The following is a 21676-nucleotide window of genomic DNA, read 5'->3' as shown; positions in this document are numbered from 1 at the left end:
CTTTCTCCACCTCGATGCTAAAATTTCTTCTATTACTGGTCACAATAGTTTTATAGTAGAATATCAGTAAGTCCACTCTAGCCCATATTTTATTCCTCCATTCTGCGGACCCTGGTATGGTGATGCCATCTCTGCCTCTAGATTAAGAGGGGGCTTATTTTCCACATAGATGATGAATGCAATTCCTCTGCTTGCAGTTGTAGGCACTCTTGATTCCCTGGTGTGGTGGTTGACCATCTTCACCTCCCTGTTAGCTGACCTGGGTAAGACCAACAAACCAGAGAGTAGGAGTCACCTCTCTGCTGAGGTTCAGGGCCCAGCAGGCACATGGGCAGTCCAGAGATTCAAGTTTCCTGAGTATGCACCATACAGGTTCAGTAAAAGTGACAGGAGAGGGAAGTAGACTTGGCCTAGTGGATAGGGCATCCATCTACCACATGGGAGGTCTGCGGTTCAAACCCCGGGCCTCCTTGACCTGTGTGGAGCTGGACCATGCACAGTGCTGATGCGCGCAAGGAGTGCCGTGCCACGCAGGGGTGTCCCCCGTGTAGGGGAGCCCCATGCACAAGGAATGCACCCCGTAAGGAGAGCTGCCCAGCACAAAGGAGAGTGCAGCTTGCCCAGGAATGGCACCGCACACATGAAGAGCTGACACAACAAGATGGCGCAACAAAAAGAAACACAGATTCCCATGCCACTGATACCAACAGAAGTCGACAAAGAAGAGCATGCAGCAAATGGACACAAAGAACAGACAACTGGGGGGGCGGGGAAGGGGAGAGAAATAAATACAATAAATCTTTAAAAAAAGTGACAGAAGAGACATGTGTAGAAAAGTCACATCTGAGTCCAGTTTCATCACACTCAGGAGCATGAATTCCAAAGTAGGGCCTTCTGCCATGGCACAGAACTCCAAATTCAGCTTCCAAGACCATATACCCTGTGGATCTCCATAGCCTTCAGGAGAGCCAGTACCTAGGGTTGTACCTACTTTAGCTTTTTTAGAGTAGGTGTTTTAGTTTCCTCAGCTGCTTAAGTAAATACCAGGAAATGGGTAGACTTAAAAAATAGGAATAGAATAATAACTTATGGGTCTGAGGCTAAATAGAATGTCCAAAACAAGGCATCATCAAGGTTATGCTTTCTCCCCAAAGGCTGTGGCATTTTGGGACTGGCTGCCAGTGATCCCTGGCTCCTCTGTCACATGGCCAGGCACATGGCAGTGTCTCCTGGTCTCTCCATTCCCTCCCGGGTTCCACTGATTTCAGCTTCTGGCTGCTCTATCTGTAGCTTTCTCTCTCATGTCTGAATTCATTGTTTATAAAGGACTCCAGTAGAAGGTTTAAGACCCATCCTAACTGAGGTGGGCCACAATGTAACGGAAGTAGCCGTATCCAAAGGTCCTACCTACAATGGGTTCACCCCCACAGAGAAGGATTAAATGTAAGAGCATAATTTCCTGGGGTACCTAGCTCTAAACCACTACACTATGCATTGAAGTCAGGCTTTTTATTTTCTGTTTATTTAGTAAATGTTGAAGATGATGTTTTACAAAAACTGGCAACTATACCAACGTTAAATATTCCAATTTCTGGAGTAAGGTGTGAAAGAAAAGGACCAAATGAAATAAAATATAAAATATGTTGCATCCTCTTTAGCATTTGAAGCAATCATTTTTGTTTTTTGTGTTTTTTTTTTTTAAAAAGAGGAAAGCAGCACTCATTTAAAATGGATTCATAGAGATGATTTTAAGTTATTTCACATTTCTAAAATACCTATAGAGAAATAGAAATTTAGACCAACCTTGACCGCTTCTCTCTGCTTACAATGACTTGCTTGGGACTGATTTCCTCATCAAACATTGAAAGAATCAGAAGAATTTGGAGATTTCAATGGGAGAGTTGAATAAGACTTCCCAGAGGCTAAACAAAAACGGATCTATAAAACCTGGTGTGCAAATACTGAGGCTCATGCACAAGCAAAGCAAAACAACAATCATCAAATAGTGAGTGATTATTCTGGGCAAAGCAAAATGCATCACCTGGGCAGTGATTGCCCTCTTGGGGAAAAAGGAGAAAAGTTCTACATTGCCTCTACTCAGAAAATTTCCTTACTGGTAAATATATTTTTTCTACATAAGCTTCCATATTAAGAGTGTGGCTCAAATAGACAAATAAATATGAAAATTTTTACGTGTTCTACATGAAATAAATTTGGAGGCTAACTGTATTTTTCTTCCAGCCGAAATCAAAGTTCTCCAACCATTCCCCTGCCAGAAAAAGAAGCAAATGATTAAGAATATGTGTATTTCTACATAAGAATGTAAGATAGGCTAAGCTGAAAACAAACTGACTTCTGCTTTAACAGGAGACAACATGAAATTCAAGTGTTTGAAGTCAGAAAAACCTAATATGGACCCTAGTTCTCCTCTTAGATGTCAGACCTTGGTGAAGTTTCTCTTTTTGTTCTAGTTTCTTCAGCTGTAAAAGGGGTTTATGGGTTGAATTGTGTCCCCTAAAAAGCTATATTGAAGTCTTAAACCCTGATACCTGTGAATATAACCTTACTTAGAAATAAAGACTTTGCAGATCTAATCAAGTTAAGATGAGGTCATGCTGAAGACAGGTGGGCCCTAATTCAATATGCCTGGTGTTCTTATAAGAAGAGAAGAGACACAGAGGGGAGAAGACCATGTTAAGATGGGGAGGGAGAAATTGGAGTTGGGCTGCTACATCCAATCCAAGGAACACCAAGGATTATCAGCCACCACCAGAAGCTAGGAAGGGGCAAGGAAGGATTCTTTCTCCGCAAGAGCTTTCAGGGAGAGCATGGCCCTACTGACACCTTGATTTGGAGCTTCTAGCCTCCAGAATTGTGAGAGAATTAAGCACCAAGTTTGGGGTATTTTGTTACAGCAACCCTGTATTAGGAAACTAATACACGGTCTAAAGATAAGATCTACCTTATATAATAGCAATCAGAAATAAGATAGGCACTCGGACTTAACACTTAGAAATCTTCAGTGAGATACTCAGATTGAACACATGCTTTTAACTCATTTCCCTTCTAAAAGAAATAAAATAGATATAAACTCATAAGGACAAGGAATGTGAGAGATGAGACAACAATGGACAAGAAAGGTCAACAAATCTTAGGGAGAGAGAAGCAGATAGAGGAATGATAACTGAACAGAATTTATTCAGAGAGGGATGATAATGAAAAGCAAGCTAAATTGCTCCCACATAAAGATTTAGGGGCTAAGACCCCACAGGCCTCAGAAGGCATGGGTGAGGCACAAGGTAAAAACAGGAAGACTGAGTGAAAGGGGGAGGTAATATAGTGGAACCCTAGATTTCGTCCTGACCCACACAGCAGTCACAGCTACACCATCTTCAGGGGATATGGAAGCTATGATCCCTGAAGAAATTAAGGCAGAAGGACAAAGGAGGGTAGCAGAAAGGTATGGGGCCAAAAATGGGAATTATAAGAAAGTCAGCATGGTGAATGGCAAGGCCCAGACTCGTGCTGCAGCCCTGCTCCCAGGTGCCGACAGCCAGGCATGTACTTTCACCATCTCAACTCCAGTCCCAACTCCTCCATGGCAGAAGATCAAAGGACTCAATTCTGGAGAAACTGAGCAGCCTTAAAGGAAAATCCTATATTTGGGGGTCCCTGCTCCCAAAAGTCCACCTAGCCACCCATTCACCCTGCAATGAAACCAACTCATTGTGAAGCCCTGTGCATCCACTCAGAGGTACCTGCCAGCTTTTTAGTGCCTCAGCTTTGAATACAAATGGAGAGCCAAGGATCACCAGAAAGGTGATGAAAATCTCCACCATAAACAATAGGAAACAAAACAAACAAATGGGAAAAAGGACAGATACAAACCAGGAACCAAAGGTTTTGATCTTAATCTTCAGAAAGATAGAAGATATTGTAGCCATGGAATGCTATCTAAACAATTTCTAAATATTTTAAAAGAGAAACCAACAGTGGATAACTATTTTTACTATCATTTTTATTGCCATGTGCTACCCTGTATGACTGCCCCACATAAAGACATCTGTCCTCAAGTCCAGGCCACACGGACTTCCTTTACTCTTTATCCTCCAGCCTTCTGGCCTCCTTCCTGTTCCTCAAGCTGCAAGCCCACTTCTGGTCCCTTTCAGTTGCTCTTCCCTCTGCCAGGATGACTTCGTAGTTGACTCCACCTCATTAGCACATCTCTAGCAAGAGGGCTTCCCTAAAACGCCGAGCTAAACAGAACCTCCTCATACCCGTCACTCTTCACAATTTACGTTCCTTCATTTTCCCCACAGCAGTAATCAGTCCATGAAATTACAGCCAATCCTGCATATTTGTGAATTCACCTACTCACTAAAATGTATTTGTAACCCCAAAATTAATACTCTCAGTGCTTTTGCAGCCATTTGTGGACATGCACACAGCAGGGAAAAACAAGGGTCACCCAACACACATGTTCCCAGCTGAACAAGACAACACTCTTCCTTCTTATTTTAGCTCTCAATACAATAATTGTCCTTTTCAAGTTATATTTAGTGCCATTTGGTTTTTTTTGGGTTTTTTAAAAACATTTTGGGCTCTTGATTGGCAATTTCACTGCTTAAAATGCCCCCCAAGCATTGTGCTAAAACACTGTCTTGTGTTCCTAAGAGCGAGGCTGTAGTGCACCTCATAGAGAAAATACATGTGTTAAATAAGCTTTCTCAGGTATGAGATATAGTGCTGTTGGCCATGGATTCAATGTTAATGAATCAGCAACCTATAATAAATAAGGTATCTTTAAACAAAAACATACAGAAACAAGATTATGTATTGACTGACGAAAGTCTCACAGGAACCTAAACTTGTATTTCCCACTGGGGCAATGATTCAGTATTCACTAATTCAGTGTCCCCTGTGACTTTATAGAACATTACTAACATGAATAATGAGAACTGACTGGATATGATTTATATGTTGCTTTGTGTCATTTTCAGCTCCAGGACAGGCAAAGGGCAGTACCCACCATTTAACACAATGCCTTATTTATAGCAGGTTTTCAGTAAATATTCACTGAATGAAAAAAAAAATTTTTTAACTACATTAGGAGGAAAGGTCTGACTGCAAAGATATTCAATACTACATAGGATTCCTTCTTTTCTCTCTTTGAGGAAACAAAAAAAGCCACGAACAGTGAAGATTCAATTTATGTTGCTGCTTAAATAAAAAATTATAGTTTATTTTTCATTCAGTCTTGGTTCCAGTGCAATAAAATATAAGCACTATTATTATTTACTAGTAAATATGAATGGTATGCTAGTAATGGTAAAAGGTAAAACTGGTCATAGTAATGGTAAAAATGAATGGAAATGCTAAGAGACAAATACATTTACAAAACATGAAAATTATTTTCTAAATTTAAAAGAAAGCTGATTTGGGGAGAGAAGTATACTCTACATGCACGCCTTTAATTGGGACTTCAAATTTAAAATTCCCCAGTTTCAAAGTTGTTCAGAGGGATGGGCTCATCAGAAAAACCTTTATTTAACAGCCTGGGGATTGATACTCCCCTGTGGTTTTTCTCTACACCAGCCACAGCCATAAACAAACAAAAAACAGCCCAATTCAGATGTGTGTGTGTTTTTAATAGTTCTAAATTATTCAGCTAAATCTTTTATTTGAGCTGATATAAGCAAGTAATAATCCACTGCAGAATCTTTGTACTTGGAGGTCATCAAGCTCATACTCATCATTTTACAAAAGAGAAACTGAGGCATAAGAAGCAAGTTGTCCTAGTTTACAGAGACCAACATGGGCCATTTGGGTTCTTACGACTCCCAGGCCAATTGCCCTTTCTGCTCTGACACTGACTAGTAGAAGTTGGCTAACCTTGGAACCTCAGTAAACCTGGAATGGGTGTATAAAGAGACATGAAAGAGGCGACAGGAAAACAAGGAAAGGTAAGGAGCCTGGATAAATCACAGATTCAAAGCTCAGCCGCGGACCAACAAGAGATGATAATACAACGCACCCATGACACCTTAGCAGACAAACTCTACACCCCTTTGGGCCCCTAAATGTAGAAATGTTTGTAAAGTTCCTGAATTTCTCCTGAATCATGTTTCTGCAGAGGCATGTCTTGTACATATCATCATTCCCAATTAACCATTGTCTCATTTTTCACAGAATAAAATGTTCTTTCATTTCATGGCCATTTTTTCTTAATTTTTTTTTAATCACTTCATAAGAGTCCCTGGATAGATGCAATAGCAATGTACAGAGAAGATCATTGTGGACAGAAACTCCTCCCTTGCTATCTCTCCAAAGCATCCACTCTTCCTCCAGTGCTCCCACCATGGTGAACAGCACCACCAACCCAGTTCTCAAGCCCGAAACCTAGGAGTCATGCTTCACTACTTCCTCTTCTTCACCCACCAAGAGGAAATCATCAGTTTCTGTCTAGCCCTTCACCAAACTTTTCTGAAGGCCAAAAGGGCAGTACAGACAGCCCTTGGTATAGCTGAAGAGTGAACACAGTACTGGAGTTAAGCAACATCGAGAGGCAACAATTCCCCATCCACTTTAGGTCTTTGAAATTCATGCTCAAAATATCCTGCTAATAGCTTTTAACCTGTTGTTTTTTTTTACTACACTTTATTTTTTAAAACAGTTTTAGATTTACAGAAAAATTAAGAAAGTAGTACAGGGAGTTTCCATATACCCCATACCCAGCCTTTCCCCCTAATAGTAATGTCTTGCATTAGTATGATACAGTTGTGACAATTAGTAAACCAATAATGATAGATTATTAGTAACTAAAGTCTTATTTTTTGCCTAATGTCTTTTTTGTTGTAGTTCCTATATCTTATCCAGGATACCACATTATATTTAGTCGTCACATCTCTTTAGACTCCTCTTAGCTGTGATAAGTTTTTCACATTTTGTTTCTGATGACCTTGACAGTCTTTGGAGAACATTCTTTTATTAGGATTTGTCTGATATTTTTCTCATAATTAGACAGGGGTTTGGGGGAGGAAGACCCAAGATGTGCCATTTTCATAACATCAAATCAAGGCTACATGCTGTCACATGACTTTTCACTGTTGATGTTGACCTTGATCATCTGGCTGAGGCAGCTTTTGCCAGGTTTCCCCACTGTAAAGTTCCTCTTTTGCTTCCCTCCCACATTGTACTCTTTGGAAAGAAGTCACTATGCGCAGCCCACACTTAAATAGTAGGGAATTATGCTCCCCCTCCTAAAATAAAGTCTCTATTTGAAAATTTTGCAGTTCTTCTGCACAGGAGATTTGTCTCTTCTCCCCTCTTATTTATTTACTCAATAATTTATTTATATCAATATGGACTCCTGGGTATTTATTTTATACTTTGGGTTATGATCTAATAACTACTTTATTAATTTTGTTGCTTTAATTGCTCTAGCTTTGGCCATTGGGAGGGCTTTCAGTTGGCTTTTTTCTCCTTTTGACATACCCTATCGATGTGGGTTTGGAATTTTGGTGTTTTTGTTTATTTGTTTTGTTTTTCTTTTTGTTTTTGTATTGCACATTCTAAGTTTATGGCACTACAAGATGCACCTCTTTTTTAAATCATGCCTTCCAAACCACCAGCACTCCATCAGCTCAAAACTGAACAAATGACTCATGAAGTCTAATCCATTCTTCTAGTCTCAGCATCCCTCTTTCACACTGGGAGGCCAAATTACAGTATTTTATTATTTTGCCTCTTTACTGGATTTTTAAAAAATCTCCGTAGTGCTGCCTAGTTTTCGGCATTTTTCTTTTCAGAAGCCCTACTTGTTCCTACCTGTTATTTGTATTCTTGGTAAAGCCACCAATGGCTATCACATAGCTCCCCCAACCTTTGAGAAGATGTCTAGGTTGTACTCTTGCCACACTGCTAGCTTCATTAATCCAGAGCTGAGTGTTGAAATCCCACTTACCATTTTGATTTATATGTACTCTCAACATTTCTTCATTCTCCAGAATCAGAGTTTCTGTTCCTGGACAAGTGGCTGCTTGTGAAGGCACCCACCTACCAAATCACCAACTAGATAACAGAACAGGGCTCTATAGAATGAAGGTGGGTTGTACTGAACTTCTAAACCTACCTCAAATTGTGAAGGGCGACTGGCCACAGTCAGCTGTCCTCTGTGCAAGGTCCCTGTACCCAGTATGACTTGGTGTTTGGCTTTCCTTCACTTGATTCAGAGTTCCAGGAGGCCACTTACGTCTTGTTCACTGTCGTTTCCCCAGAGTCTAGCACAGTGCTTGACTTTGGTAGGTGCTCAATTAGTATTCGTTGAATGAAAGAATGAATGAATGTGTTTTTCAAAAACAAGGCACTCCAGCTTTTCTTTCATTTCCGAGTAGACGCAGAGGAGATGCTATTGTTCTTAGTCTAAAGACTGGCTCCATTTTATGTGGCCCACCATATTGATTGTCATCTAATTGGTAATTTGAGTTAAAGATTGGGAAGCAGTGCTTCCAGGAAGAGCCTGAAAAGGAAAGGAGGAAAACCAAGATGAATTTGAATAAGAAGAAGAAATTCTGTCCTTCTCCATTGCACTTTCCCAGCCATCCATACCCTACATATCTTTTCTGGCCCAGCCCCTGCCCAGTGCCAAGTTGCATTCTCTTCCACAGAGCCTTTCCTGTCTCACTGACTCATATCCCTCTAAATCTAGAGCATTAATGATATATGAGGCTTATCTATACAACAACATACTCTCTGAAGATACCTCTTGTTCTGGAATCTCTCTTGTTATCTAATCCTTTATGGCTTTCACTTTTTCTGTGTTTATTTCTTATCTTCCCTACTAGATTATAATTTCTTTAAGAGCAGAGATTTTTATCTCATATTTCTTTTTAGCTCTCTGTGCCCTGGCGCAGCTTTGATTCTAGAGGGTTTCCCAAGCCAGTAGCCTAATCACTTCATCACTTCAATTAAAAAGTGGGATAGAGGAGGATGAGGACAGAAGGTCAGAGAGAGGAAAGAGAGAGAATGCAACAAGGCAAAGAACATAGAATCAAAATAGAAAGAACCAAGTCAGGACAAACTCTGCTAATAAGTTAGGTCAAATTTTACTGAAATAGTCAGTGTACCAAAAACCCAGTGGTGCTAAAGGAAAAAAGGTGAACATCGTGAACCATTTAACAATCTCCCTCACAACCTTTCTTATCATTTCACTACTAGATAGTAGAATCCCTTAATACAATCTCTAAGGACCTACCTTCTTCTGGAATTTCACTGCATTAAATATTATTTGAATTAAGTAGATATTTAACCTCCTAGAAATCAAAGAATTGTAGGCTTTTCAAGTTGGAAGAGATCTGAGACCATTTAAGTTTACAAATTTACAGTTACAAATTCTGACCCTTCTGGAAATGGTATGAAAAAAATCTAAGTAAGCTCATGCAAACTTTTCTGGGAAAAGGATTTATAACTTTCATCAGATTCTTAAAGGGGTGATGCTGCCAAAAACTTACAGATCACTACATGGGCTAAAATCAGTGTTACAGAACCAGAAAGTTCTGACCTGAAAAGGTTAGCCAGCATACCCAAGGAAATATAGCCAGGTATTAATAGTAAGAGAAGCAGAATTACAACCAGTTCTCCTGACTTCTAGCTGCCACTTCTTCTACTGCACTTACACTCCTCCCCCCTCCCACCCCACCTTTTTTTGTTATAAAGAGATTTTCTCTGTGGCACTATTTGCTCTAACAGGATTTGACCTGAGGTGTTCTGGATGCTTTGCTCTGTTACATTTTAAGTGTTTTCTATTTGCCAGCTTTCCTTCACCCTAATGATGCCCACAGAGATGTAATTTTCTCACTTCTCGTTTTCTATTATCACCTTATCTGGCCTTTGCCTCTCTCTTTTCTGCTGCACATGGTATGTCTCTGGGTGCCCTTTTGTCCTCCATCCTGATTTTATGAGAAGTATTTATTTCCATGTTTTCTGTATTTGCCTGGATGTATTCTTACCGAGCTGATGGTAAAACTCTTCTGTCTCAGCAGGATACTGTTGCTCACAGCAATTACACCTGCTGTCTTCCTTTTCATTTTCCTTCAGCTCTTGATGAAATTGCGTTTCCAGAGACCCTGTGAATGCTTTCTCAGACTCTTACATAACTCGATGAATTCAGCCATTTCTTTTCCATCCATTTTTCTGTTGTTGTTTGGTTGGGCATTTGGCTCTTTTTCTCTCGAAATAATTTGATGGCTATTTTATCTTCAGTTTCTCTCACTCTATCCATGATCTCCTGCATCCAAATGCATGACTCAAGACACAGATTTTGTTGGTACATGTATCGTGAGCTACAGAATGAGTCTGTGAAACTGCCAGTTGTTTTGTTGTTTCTGTATTTGTTGACTTTGCGTTGGGGGGATTCTTGTTTGCTCTTGAGCGGAGGGGAGCGAGGTTAATCTGAGATCCAGTCTTAAGGCTAAAATTGGGAATTTGTTTTTTTGCTCCAAATTACATCCTTTCTACCTTTAAGGAGTTTGCCCCTTGGGCAAAATTCAAACTCTGTGTGTGTATGTGCCCGCGGGCGTGTGTGTGCGTGCGTAGGGAATGATTCTAGAGAAAAAGATCCATTGGAGTTGAAATATGGGTTTCAACATCTCTTCTACAGATACAAAAGTATTTCAGGATAAAATTTCAATTCCCCTCCCTCCCCCCAGCACACCTCCATCTTCACCCCACTCCCTGTCCTACCCTTTGAGATTAACAGTCCAAATCCAGAGAGGAGCACTGGCAAAAGTAAGGCAGAAATCAAGTCCTTACATACCACGCAAGAGTTCAGAAGAAGCCAGTGGAGTGGAGTCGTGGAAAGGGATTAGGGGGAGGAGCGCAAGAGGGGCCTGCCCAAAAGTAAGTCAGATACCTGGCGGGCATTGGGACTGACAGACAGTAAATGTGCTTTACAGAGCAAGTGAGAGGCTGATCAGTTGTAGCTGAGCCACTGTTTCTTGGGATAGGGAAGAGGTAACTTCCTTCCAAGCCCCACTGAAAAGGCAGGGGCATGGGGGGAGGGGCTATATTTTCTTGATTAACTCAGAGGCAGAGGGCAGAGATTCCACAAGAAGGAGTCATAATGACTCCTGCGGAAAGGAATTTGGGAAGGCAGAGACCACAAGGCAGGGCCTAACATTCTCAGGGCTATCGCTATGGCAACCGCTTGCTTCTCATTCCTTCTCCTCCTCCTGTGCCAGAGTACCAGGCAAACTTTGAACCCTGCCTGGGGATGTCTTGAGAGTTTGATTAATGTGTAGAATGTATTTTTGCTGTAATTGAGAGCACATACGGGCAATGTCTGCCAGATAAAATCTTGAGCTGAATAAGTCACGGTTCGCAGCCTCGGATCTGGAACAACTTCCTGTCAGTAGAAAGAAAAAGGAATATTGTCAGGTCAAGGCAGCCTTGAAGAGAGAGCCCAAGTTCAATGCAAACACTAGACCTTTGCCCTTATGAATTTACAAGATGAGGCCGTCTGGCCAGCTAAAGCTCTGGACAAAGAGCACTTGGTGCTGAAAGGGGAGGTGAATAAAGTGTGATGACTCTTGAAAGTATTTTCAATTTTCTTTTTTTTTTTTTTTCCTTTAAAGACATGTTCAACTTCAAATATTTTACCAAAAAAACTCAAGTATTCAAAAGATTGCCATGAATTCAGGAAGGTTGAGAATCAGTGGAACCAATGATGTGATTTTAGAAGTCTAAAATTTAAAAAATAAAAATTATATACATCCTCTTCCTCTACCAAATTTCACCAATGAAACTCTGAAAGACAGTATAATGAAGAAAAACTGTAATGGAAGTCAGAAAATGGAGCCTCTGGCCCAGGTCTGCCTTTCACATGATGTACATCCTTTGGCAAGTTACTGAACTTCTCTGGCTCTCAGCTGCCTTATCTGTACAATGAAAAGGTTGACCCCATCAGTGAGAGCCACCGCTTTTAATGAGGGCCAATTCAAGAAAATGAAATATGTCAATGGGCCAAATGTGTTCCTTTGTTCACTCAAAATGAAAATTGTTCTCCATTTATTGATCCCCACGGCAAAGAAAAAAGTGAAGATTAGAACAGTTTTGCTTTGTGACTAGAATATAAATGATAATATAATCATTGCTTTTATTCTATTAAAATATTAATATCTGGCCATTTTTTGAGAAGAGGCAAATAAAGATGCAATTTTCTCATCATTGAATCCTTACACTTGTGTAAATTGTACCTGAACAGTCACAAAATTCATGCATGACCATTGTCTCATTTTTTCCTCCAGGGCACCCTGAAAGAAAAACAAAATGATCAGTCCTGGGGTTTTTTGTTTTGTTTTGCTTTGCTTGTTTGTCTGTTTTTGGTTTTTGTGTGCCAGTTTTAATACTTCTATTTTATACATAGAAAAATGAAATTAGAAGTAACTTTCTAAGGACAGTAAGTTGGAGGCAGAGTTGAAGCTAGAATTTCTTCATTACATACAACGCACAGCACAAATGTGGTTTTCATACTGTATAAGGAAATGTTGACACATTCAGAAGATCTGCATAGTTCAATGGCCCAATATTTTCCAAGTGACCAATGTACAACATGCTGATTCACAGTACAAGACAGGTGAGTGGGGAAGCAGACTTGGCCCAATGGGTAGGACGTCTGCCTACCACATGGGAGGTCTGTGGTTCAAACGCTGGGCCTCCTTGACCTGTGTGGAGCTGGCCCATGCGCAGTGCTGATGCACGCAAGGAGTGCCCTGCCACGTAGGGGTGTCCCCTGCGTAGGAGAGCCCCACGCGCAAGGAGTGTGCCCAGTAAGAAGAGTTGCCCAGCGTGAAGGAAAGTTCAACCTGCCCAAGAATGGCGCCACACACACAGAGAGCTGACACGAGGTGATGCAATGAAAACACAGATTCCGGGAAACGGACCTGGCCCAGTGGTTAGGGCGTCCGTCTACCACATGGGAGGTCCGCGGTTCAAGCCCCGGGCCTCCTTGACCCGTGTGGAGCTGGCCCATGCGCAGCGCTGATGCGCGCAAGGAGTGCTGCGCCACGCAGGGGTGTCCCCCGCGTAGGGGAGCCCCACGCGCAAGGAGTGCACCCATAAGGAGAGCCGCCCAACACGAAAGAAAAGCCGCCCACACTTCCCATGCTGCTGATGACAACAGAAGCGGACAAAGAAACAAGACGCAACAAATAGACACAGAGAACAGACAACCGGGGGAGGGGGAGAATTAAATAAATAAATAAATAAATCTTTAAAACAAACAAAAAAACACAGATTCCTGGTGCCGCTGATAAGGATAGAAGCGGTCACAGAAGAACACACACAAATGGACAGAGAGCAGACAACTGGGCGGGGAGGGGAGAGAAATAAATAAATCTTAAAAAAAAAAAAAAAAGACAGGTGAGTGGATTTTAATGTAACAATATAAAAATTTCCTCGGCATGGTTTTAGATTTCATATTGTTACTAACCTTTTTTTTTTTAAGATTTAATTTTATTTATTTCTCTCCCCTTCCGCCCCACCCCCCCCCCCCAGTTGTCTGTTCTCTGTGTTTATTTGTTGCGTCGTCTTTGTCCGCTTCTGTTGTCAGCGGCACAGGAATCTGTGTTTCTTTTTGTTGCGTCATCTTGTGTCAGCTCTCCGTGTGGGTGGCGCCATTCTTGGGCAGGCTGCACTTTGTTTCGCGCTGGGCGGCTCTCCTTACGGGGCATACTCCTTGCAGGTGGGGCTCCCCTACGCGGGGACACACCTTCGAGGGGACACCCCTATGCGGGGACACCCATGCATGGCAGGGCACTCCTTGTGCACATCAGCACTGCGCATGGGCCAGCTCCGCATGGGTCAAGGAGGCCTGGGGTTTGAACTGTGGACCTTCCATGTGGTAGACGGACGCCCTAACCACTGGGCCAAGTCCACTTCCCTGTTACTAACCTTTAAGAAACTACTTCTTATTGAGTTTTGGTTGTGATCTCATGAAAGATGAATAGCTATGATTACCTGAAAAGACTACCACAGTTCTCCATTTTCCAACTACATGGCCATGTGAGGCTGTATTTTTTTCATATAGTTCAAATAAAACAATATATCCCAACAGACTGGTGCAGAAGCAGATAGGAGAATTCCTCTGTCTTCTAATATGCCAAACCTAAAAGAAATTTACAAAAATATAAGTGCCATGTCATTCTTCTCACTAATTTTTTTTTTGTTTGGGAAATTAGAGCTCTTTTTATTTTTAAAATGTGTTACTGTGTTAACATGTAGTGAGTTTCTTGCTGTTACTTTCAATGAATTAATAAATAAATATTTTAAATTTTCTCAGTTTTAATTTCTATTATGGTAAATATGGATAGAGAGAATCCATATGAACAAAATCCCTTTGGGGCTCTCTGTAATTTTAAGACTATAAAGAGGTCCTGAAATCAAAATGTTTAAGAACTGCTGTACAAACCACTAGCTGTATTAATACTGACAAAAAGGTGGGGTTTTTTATTGCAGTCCTCTTGATGGTGCCCCCTCCCCTGTCTCCTCAAGAACCCTTACACACAAATTTAAGCAAAAGTCCTTACAAAGTATGGAGAAAACCACAAAATAATGATAAAAAATTCACTTCACCAGGAAGACAAAGCTATTCTAAATTTGTAAGTACTTTAAAAATAGCCTCAAAGTATAGAAAGCAAAAACTATATATATAAAGCATAGAAATTGGCATATCCACCATCATAATGGAAGATTTCATCTCATCTGTCTCAATTATTGCTAGGTCAAGCAGGCAAAAATGAGAAGACAGATTCTATCAGTCAGGGTTCTGGCAGAAAGAGATGTCATACTCTAATGAGGTGAGTGAAGAGACTTTAAAGAAGTATTCATAAGACATGGGCAAGGGACACCAATCTAGACTGGATGGTGAAGCACATTCCGGGCAAGCAACAGCCAATGTGACCCCTTCTACTCTTAAAGAACCCGGGAGAGATGACCAGGTGACAGGGGCAGAGGGTGAATTATATCACCTCAAGCCAAAAAACGTCATGTATGGCTGGCCCCCCACCATAAGCCAGGGGAGAGGCATGGCACAGATTTTCCCCTTTAAGAGGAAGAATGCAAGAAGCTGATGTGGCTCAAGCAATTGGGCTCCCATCTACCATAGAGGAGGTCCAGAGTTCAATTTCTGCGGCCTCCTGGTGAAGGCAAGCTGGCCTGTGCAGCGTGCTGGCCCATGTGGTGAGCTGGCCCACACAGAGTGCTGGTCTGTGCAGACAGCTGGCGCAGCAAGATGATGCAACCGAAAGAGACACAGGAAAGACAATAAGAGACGCAGTAGACCAGGGAGCTGAGGTGACACAAGTGATTGAGCACCTCTCTCCCATTCCAGAAGGTCCCAAGATCAATTCCCAGTGCTGCCTAAAGAGAAGACAAGCAGACACAGAAGAACACACGGTGAATAGACACAGAGCAGACAGTGAACACAAACGATGAAGTGGGGTGGGGGAGGAGGGAGAAATAAATAAATAAGCTATTGTTTAAAAAGGGACAGGGGGAGAGTGCTACTGCCAACACCCTAGTTTTGGACTCTTAGCCTCCAGAACCATGAGATAACAAATGTCTATTGTTTAAGCCAAGTACTTTGGTACAGTGGCCACGGCTAACTAAGACATTATCTAATAGGGATAAAAACAAGCAAAAGGGTTGCTTGGCTCCTGCAGTGGAGGAGGAGCAGAAGTGATGCTCATGGAGAAAACCATGCCAACCAAGGAAGATAAATAAGCCAAAGACAAATCAGAGACCTGTGTCTTTGTTTTATCTGTAGCCAGTTCTATCTTCGCTATTCATGTGGTGTGTGAACATGGCCATTCAGGTGGGATTTGGGGGTGCTGAGGGCTCTCCATGGTGACAGAAAATCTTTTCATTGTACTGTTTGGGGAATTTTCTTTGGGTTTTTGTATTTTTCCATTTTTCTTCCTCTGCTTTATAATACATTTCCTACTGGGACCACAAAGCCCCTCGCGCTGTTCAGTCATCTTTTCAAAACGGAGGACCACTTACACGCGCCCTCCTAAGACGTGCGGACCAGAAATGCTTGAATCATTCACATCCCAGGGTTGTACATTCATGGAATTCTGTGAAAGGCAAAAAAGAACTGTGAACCAGGAGCAAAGAGGCATTTCCAGCTTCACAATTATGAAGAGGAAATGGCATTTCGAATCCCTGGGTGCAGAATTGAGGTTGCCATAGAATAGAGGGACACAGGTTAAATAACTGCATACCACACTATCCACTGTAGATTAGTAATAGTAACATAGTAACTTTGAAATAGATCTACTTGTTAACAGTTTCAAACCACAGTTGAATAAAGTCTTAAAATAGAAATACAGTAGTTCATTTTCTCATGCCACAAGCAGGTTCAAGTCCTATGACTCTTGAAATGATTAGTCATTAATTTGCTGAAAATATTCAATGAGGTGGAGAAAAATCCCTGCATTCCAATTTATTAGAAACTCAATTCAGAATACAATTGAAAACATTGATATTCTTCAGTCAAAGAAATATCCCCCAAATAGCTCTTTCATTCCCAATTTTAATTAAAATAAGAGTCAAAGAATTGCATGTTGGGAAACGGACTTTGGCCCAGTGGTTAGGGCGTCCGTCTACCATATGGGAGGTCCGCGGTTCAAACTCCGGGCCTCCTTGACCCGTGTGGAGCTGGCCATGTGCAGCGCTGATGCGCGCAAGGAGTGCCGTGCCACACAGGGGTGTCCCCCGCGTGGGGGAGCCCCACGCGCAAGGAGTACGCCCGTGAGGAGAGCCACCCAGTGCAAAAGAAAGTGCAGCCTGCCCAGGAATGGCGCCGCCCACACTTCCCGTGCCGCTGACGACAACAGCAGCGGACAAAGAAACAAGACGCAGCACATAGACACCAAGAACAGACAACCAGGGGAGGGGGGGAATTAAATAAATAAATAAATCTTTAAAAAAAAAAAAGAATTGCATGTTCTGTTGCCATACACATCCAGAAGCACACTAAAATTGATATTATCCTTGTCATGACTTTAAAATTCTCACCCTAGCCATTTATAATTGCCATAAATAAATAAAATACGTGTCTCTACTTATTTAACTATTAAGGAAAGAGACTGCCTTCCTTTGCTAGTCACTTCTTCAACGTAATAGAACCCTGACTAGGAAAAGATATTTTTGTTCTGTTTTAATATCTGAGTATGAAAAATGGTCTCCAAGGACCCTTCTATATTTTTATCTTAAACTTGGATTATTCCTACATTCACATAAAGCTTCCAACTATGCTTTTTAATTCTGTGACACAGAAATCAGAAATAATATTTATAAATAATCTCTGAAGAAATTAATAAATATATTGCATAATTATTTCAGTGGTTGCTCTAAGTTTTGTGTTATCTTTCCATTTGTATTCCTACTATCAGTCAAACCTAAGGCACAGATAAGTAATAAAACTTCTAGGCTAAAGCTTATTACACAAGACCCTAATTCTTCTGAATTCTTCTAAAGAATTACCATCAGCAAAATATGAGTGTTTTCTTGTTCCAACTTATTTTTCTACCTTTGAAGCCTGAGCATTATATTCATTAAAAATTATAATGTAATTCCATGATAAGTCATACAGCAAATAGTTTAGAAATATACGTGCAGGCCTGCACTCAGGGTATAAGAGACCTGCCTTCTTTCAGTAAAAGCATGACTCCTATGCAAGACCAATGAGGAATTTTCACCCCAAATTGCATAAGTCTAGCATTTAAATGATGTGTAAATTAAGTACTCCCTGAATAGACATTAAATGGGCATTAACAGGGAAGACCATAACACTCCATCATTTCAATGGTCCCAGCAAAAGGTACTTCTAAGTTGCCTGGACACAACAGCATGTGACAGCTTCATAGGCGTTGTTTCAGGCTGTTGAATCAAAACTCAGTGGAAAAGAGCAAATGAAAATAGCTGCAAGGAGGCACTGGGGGCTGAAGTCCCGGGCCCTTAACCGCAGATGGCACAGTGCCTCACTATTCCAGATTGGTTCCAAACTGGACACACAGTGGGGAAGGAGGCAATGGGTCGAGATTTCACGTGGCTTGGCTTTAAGTGAATGACGGGCAACTGAGATGGAAATAAGCCCATCAGTTAATTTTTTGTCTAAGTCCAAACCCTGGGTAATGTTTGTCAAGCACAAATATCACCCAGGGAGAGCCCCGACGGAGCAGACGCAGGAGCTGCTGCACCCAGCCTTGCCGCCCCTGCGGAAGGGGTGCAGGATGAATGATTCATCTTTCACTGTGGGGATTGAGAATAAAAACGTCTGCCTTTTGCCAGCCAACACCTAACATTGTCTATCTTTTCTCGAAAAGGGATAGCAGGGAAGCGGACTTGGCCCAGTGGATAGGGCGTCCATCTACCACATGGGAGGTCCGCGGTTCAAACCCCAGGCCTCCCTGACCCGTGTGGAGCTGGCCCATGCGCAGTGCTGATGTGTGCAAGGAGTGCCGTGCCACGCAGGGGTGTCCCCCACATAGGGGAGCCCCACGCGCAAGGAGTGCGCCCCATAAGGAGAGCCGCCCAGCGTGAAAGAAAGTGCAGCCTGCCCAAGGATGGAGTCACACACATGGAGAGCTGATGCAGCAAGATAACGCAACAACAAAGAGACAGATTCCCGTGTTGCTGACAACAACAGAAGCAGACAAGAACACGCAGCAAATGGACACAGAACAGACAACTGCAGGGAGGGCATGGGGGAAGGGGAGAGGAAAAAAAAAAAAAAGGATAGCATACAACAGTCCAATCTCAGTAATAACACCTCCGTTCACACAGGGAAATAGATCCTATGCTGTTATGGCAGGGACGGGCGCACCACATATTCAGTGCCTACTAACTGACCATGAGCATGGTAGGTGCTCAGATATACTTAAACAAGTACCCCTTGAGTTGTTTTTGAACTCTCAAGGGTGGATTTGTGACCATCCAACCATGTGCTTTTATACAACTCCCCATGTACATTTTGGCATTTGCACCATGCCAGTCCGGAGGTGGAAGTGAATTATATACCACAAAACACAACATCATCACCCAGTTCATGAGAAAATTACCCATAACTTGGTGAACTATATACCATAAAACACAACATCATCATCTAGTTCATGAGAACGTTATCCATAACTTGGCCTCATGAATATTCTCTGCTGGTATCATTGGTTATATTGTAAGGAATAAGCTTTACTTCTAATAAGAAAATTGAATACCCAAATGTTGGCATCCAAAAATGTATCGCTAGGAAAACGTCTCTCTCTCTCTCTGCTTCCCTCTCTCCCTCTCTCCCTCTCCTCCTCTCTTCCTCTCTCCCTCTCCCTCGCTCTCACAGTACAGACATCTAACCTCAATATTAGTTTATTTTCCAAGTAAACTTTTCAAGAGAACATTTTTTTCATCATTTTTATGACATTTCTTTTTAAAGATGTATTTTATTTATTTCCCCTCCCCACCCCCACCCACCGGTTATCTGCTCTCTGTGTCCATTCACTGTGTGTTCTTCTGCATCCACTTGCATTATCAGGCTATGGGAAACTGTCTCTTTTTTGTTGCGTCATCTTGCTGTGTCAGCTCTCTGTGTGTGCAGTGCCACTGCTGGGCAGGCTGCGCTTTTTTCACACGGCCAGCTCTCCTTGCAGGGCACACACTTTGAGCTTGGGGTACCCCTATGCAGGGGCGCCTCTGTGTGGCATGGCACTCCTTGTGCGCGGCAGCAATGCACGTGGGCCAGCTCACCACATGGGTCAGGAGGCCCTGGGGATCAAACCCCGAACCCTCCATATGGTAGGCAGATGCTCTATCAGTTGAGACACATCCACTTCCCAACATTTCATTTTTTAACATTTAATTTAATACTCCTCAATATGTGAATTCCAACCATTTCATTTCACCTTTTCCTAATGTAAGTTAATGTTCTCTCCTATAACACAGACCTGCTCTCCAGGCCTATTAATGCAAGTAGAACTCCCATTTTTAGTTATCTTGAAAAGCTTGAGTTGGAGGGGGAAGTCTGTTTTTGTTTATTTCTTTGCTTGTTTGAGGATTTCTGCCTTCTCCCTGAAGGAGAAATCATCACTTCTCCCTGCTGCTATCACTTCTCCAAATACCTCCAAAACTCTTCTTTCCTCCTTGCCCCAACCACCACCCCATCATTAGATTTTTCTGCTTCCAAAACCTTATTAGAACTGCTTGTTCACTCATGACTCCATTCTACACGTATTTAATGAGCCTTTCCTATGTGTCAGGCCTTGTCCTGGGGATGGCCGAGAAGGTGTTCTAGTACAGCCAAAGTCAATCAGTGGAGACAGACAACAGTCAAAGAATCTCACAAGTAAATGTAACGTTATCTCTGAGGAAGGAGGGCATGTGCTGTAATAGAGAAACTTTTCTCTAGGGAGATCAAGGAGGCCAGGGAAGACATCTTTGAGGAAGTGATAGTTCCGCTGACTTCATAAAGAGTTAATGAGGGGATGACGGCATGGAGAGCATTCCTAGTAGAGGGAAACACATGTGCAAATGCCCTGTGGTAGGAGAGAACACAGAGAATTCACAGGATAGACAGGCGAGGAAGCCCAGACCACCAAGCCTTTTGGTCTCCATTCTAAGAACTATGGGAGGCCGTTTAGATGTAAAACAAATGTTACATCAAAAATATACGGGATTCGGGGGATTGTGGGAAGATGGTGACGGATTAACAAATAGAGCTGAATGCTCTCATAAAAACAATGGAGAAAGAGCCAAAAGCTGTCTGAGAGAACTGCTTTGGGGGTCAGCAGACCAGGACAGTGCTACACAACTCCCAGGAGGGTGAGGGACAGAGAGACCAAGAAGCCGAAAAGACAAATGTGAGTTACCAAGCCCCTGTGACAGCCGGGAAGGGCTCCCCTCCCACACCAAAATATTATGCTGGGGTAAAACCCCTGGTTCACTGCAGCTGAATTAGAGGGGGACAGACATCTTCCTCCCTGTCAGCTGTTTCAAAGGAAAAGGGAAAGGAGGTCAGTGTCCTTTTCTTCAGTGAATTCAGCCAGCAGAGCCCACTTTTAATCTTCAATCTGGAGATTCAACACAGGAACAGAAGAAAGTTGAGACTGAAATACCTCCGTGGAAAGGTGTGCTGACTAGCGCCATCTGCTGGCCAGTCTGGATATTGCATGGACAAAAAATGTTTTCTGTGCTCTCTGTATCCAACCAAACCTGGGATAAAATATGCACCCCACTGTGACTCCCTGGCCCGATTTTGAAAACTTAAGTTGAGAAATTTTAAAGACTGAGAATAAGTTGAACCAAATGAAAAAGAAGAGCTGGGAGGAAAAAAACAATAGGCAAGAAAGAGAAATTAACCATCAGAGTATATTTACCAACATATTGAGATGCCTAGACATTAGTAAAAAATTACAAGCCATGCTAGGAAACAGGAAGAGATGGCCCAGCCAAAAGAACAAACCAAATATCCTGAATAGGATTTAATACAATTAATCAGTGAAAATCACACAACCCTCTTAAATCACTTCAAAGAATTTAAAGAAACTATGACTAAAGAAATAAAGAATACTAAGAAGACATTGGGAGAGCATAATATACAACTTAAAAGCCTGAAAAGAAAATTAACAGACCG

The sequence above is a fragment of the Dasypus novemcinctus genome, chromosome 7, assembly GCF_030445035.2.
Source record: "Dasypus novemcinctus isolate mDasNov1 chromosome 7, mDasNov1.1.hap2, whole genome shotgun sequence".
Lineage (NCBI taxonomy): Eukaryota > Metazoa > Chordata > Mammalia > Cingulata > Dasypodidae > Dasypus > Dasypus novemcinctus.
The sequence above is the reverse complement of the archived record's forward strand: the minus strand, read 5'-3'. Positions refer to the sequence as shown.